Source organism: Gavialis gangeticus, unplaced genomic scaffold (genome assembly GCF_001723915.1).
Source record: "Gavialis gangeticus isolate Ggan-Ray unplaced genomic scaffold, GavGan_comp1, whole genome shotgun sequence".
NCBI classification, from domain to species: Eukaryota; Metazoa; Chordata; order Crocodylia; family Gavialidae; genus Gavialis; species Gavialis gangeticus.
In genome coordinates, this window is record NW_017729022.1 from 82783734 (window position 1) to 82786957 (window position 3224).

Below are 3224 nucleotides of genomic sequence, written 5' to 3' on the forward strand. Positions count from 1 at the left end.
AGATTCAACCCAACTTCTCATGCTCAGCTTTTACCCCAAAGAGGCCAAGGGCATGCCACGTAGAACAGTCAGGCCTTAGTTGACTTCCTGGGAGGTTCATGGACGCTAGGCAGGATGGGTATTTTCATGACATTAAAGGCAGTGGTTCTCAACTTCTTTAGATCCGAGGCACCCATTGGAAAAGCTCGTAGCTTTCACTTGATTTTTTGACTACAGAAAATAAAACAATTCTTCTATTGCAAAGAACTTGGGCACAACAGATCAGAATGCTTTTAACACTATGGATTCCTATTTGAAATCTCTGGGTTTATCTTGTGAATCATCTTTTTAACAGCGATACCATTGTGCCACTTTACAACACCCCTGAAAGGATCAAGGCACTCTTGTTGAGAATCACTGCATTAGGACTTTCCATTGCTGGACTTGTTAAGAAACAGACCTGAGAACAGTATCCTACCAAGTATCAACTACATTCATTTTTTACTGGATCATTTAGATAGCAAGGACTCCTTCATACAGGCTCTGTTTTATAGATTACATTCAGCCAATTTCTGTTGTTTTGTGTAGAACCATACTTTGCAAGATTCTTGTAGACAGAGCTTCAGAGTATGCCTAATCCTGCCTCACCAAAAAACAAGCTGATATTAGTTGAGTTTGACATTGATCACCTAGGACAATTGCTACTTAGCATGTACCAAGTTCAAGATAGTGATTTCCTCCCTGCCCCAAATCTTAGGTAGGTAGAGCTAATATGACTAGCAACCATAGTATTCCATTACTTAGCTAGAGTAAGTTGCAGGTTGTGACCCGTCTCCATTTAAAAGGGATACTTCATATAACTATCACCAGTTGGGCAAGCCTCTACCACTAGACAACATGCATAGTTTTAGCTATTCACAGCTAGTTGCAGGAAGGAGGAAAAAATTAGACTGTCTGGTGTCAGATGAATAACTTTGCTGAGGACCTGCTTCAAGAGAGGCTTGTGATGCTAGGCTGTGCCAAGTCCCATTGTGCTTTTTAGCTGCATTAGAGCTCAGTGAGCTGTAGCTTTGCAACATGCAAAATCGGCTCCTACATTTATACTGCACAGCATCCTGGACTACCTTCAGCAGATGATGGAAAGAGTGTAAGAGCGCTTCTAGGGGCATCAGAAAGGATAAGATCAAAACCATGCATTTAGAGCACTTGGCTGAACATCCAGGTCCCCACTACATTACTCCAGTCTTGCACTGGAATTATTGTAGTTGCAGTAGCATAAAGTTGGAGCAATGTAGAAAGTGAATTAAGGCTTCACACTTTAGGTAGAATTCACATTCTTATAGCACACCTTTGCAAAGTTGGGAGTAAGTCCACTGCAAGCAATGGAGTTAAGGAGCAAAAACAGAAGCAGGCTCTATATATTGACTCAGATCAGTGTTCTTAAAATTTAGTGGATTTGCATGGTGATGGAATTCTGAATTATTGAAGAATGCTTTTTGCTTTGCTCCTTGCTTTCTACACATCACATTGCTGTGAGGTGGACTTCCCCATATCTGTTTAATATTATGGGGCTAAAAGCTAACCACAGAAAAGGAAATATAAAAAGTAGTAAAAAAATTAAGATTAAAATCATAGCTGACTCAATTATAGACAAAAAAAATCCTCTCTGTGTTTGAATCTAATACTTACTCAATTATTTTTGGTGAGAAAGATCAAATTTCCATGCATCTCTCTGTTCCAATAATTAGCCTTCAATTCCGCCAACAGAAATTTTTGCTCTTTCATCAGACATTAGGCAGAGGAGACATTTACTTTGTTAATAAAGTATCCAGGCTGAGAGTTGTCTCTTGATCTCTTAGGGGGACCAAGTATTCACAGGTATGAGACTGAAAAACTATAATTAACCTATGAATAGCTAGCAGGGATTTGGAAAAGGTTCTTCAGCATAATTTAAAAAGTGAGCTCTTGCCCATTACTGACATTCTATGTAGTTACAAAGTTATTATTTAAACAAAGAAGAAAAAACTAATTTTTCTAGGAAAAGTAACAAGCAGTCAGCAGCATCAAGGAGCTGCCAATATGGTAGGTCCCCATCTTTCTCACTGAAGGTGGCTGAAGTTTTGACAAGTATTTTTTCCCCCTCATGGGAACATATTGGCACAAACTTAAGTTGTAAGAGCAGCTATTTGTTGATTCAGTGGGTGCAAAATGGGCATTCGAATCTAAGCAATCTTTCGATATTTAAGTTGTCAATAAGAGGGAGGGATTCACTACGCTACCACCATTCTCTGGTAGTCTTTGAGAGGGAGAGCTAATGGACTTAAACATAATTAAAAAAAAAAAACGAACAGCCCCCACTCCCTCTCCATGTTTAATTCCTGGCAGTGAGGACTGCTGCTCCAAGTGGTTTTCCTTCTTTTCTTTAGAGAGAGTGGGGAGGGAAAGCCTAGAAAATGGCATGGAAAGTGGTCAAAGAATAATGAATGCTTGGGGGGGGAGGGAAGAAAGACTTCCATCCTCAGTATTGCCAATACACCTTGTACAAGTGCATTCTTATTTGTTTGTAATGCAGTACCACCTGTAGGCCCTTAATTTTTTTGGGGAGGTCTGGCAAACACATGAACTTCAGTCCATCAGGGACTTAATTCTCTCCATATACAGTTAATGACACATACAAGTCTTTAAAACAAGTAAGGTCATAGTAAGTGATTATCTACAGCTTGAAATGAAAGTAGATCACTTCCCCTTACTATTGTTACCTGGCTATAATCCTTTTTCTTGGAAGCTTGGAAGAGCCATCCATATAAAAAGCTTCTAGGTTCATATGCCATTTTAGTGGGCGCATCTACATTTAAAATTAATTTGAAGCAATGAACTCTGACACAGCTTGAGCCGGAGTTTACCGCTCCTGGGTGCAGCATTTATGTGTGTGCCTGGTCCCAGGTGCATGTTGAGCCAGGTCAGAGCTACCCCAGCTGACAACCTGAGGCTGTATTTAGCCTGGTTTAGTGTGCTGCAGAGGGGCAGGTTGGAGCACAAGGGTGCTATCCAGCAGGCAGCCCTGCACTTTAGCACCCTTGTGTCCCAACCAGCCCTGGTCACCAGCTACACATAACAAATACTATTAGAGACACACTAGGATGACTCCAGCCTAGTGACTGTCTATAAACTCACTAGGGGGGACCAGAAGGGTTTGGGGGAGATACTGTTTCCCCTAGCGCCCCCTGGCATAACAAGGAATAATG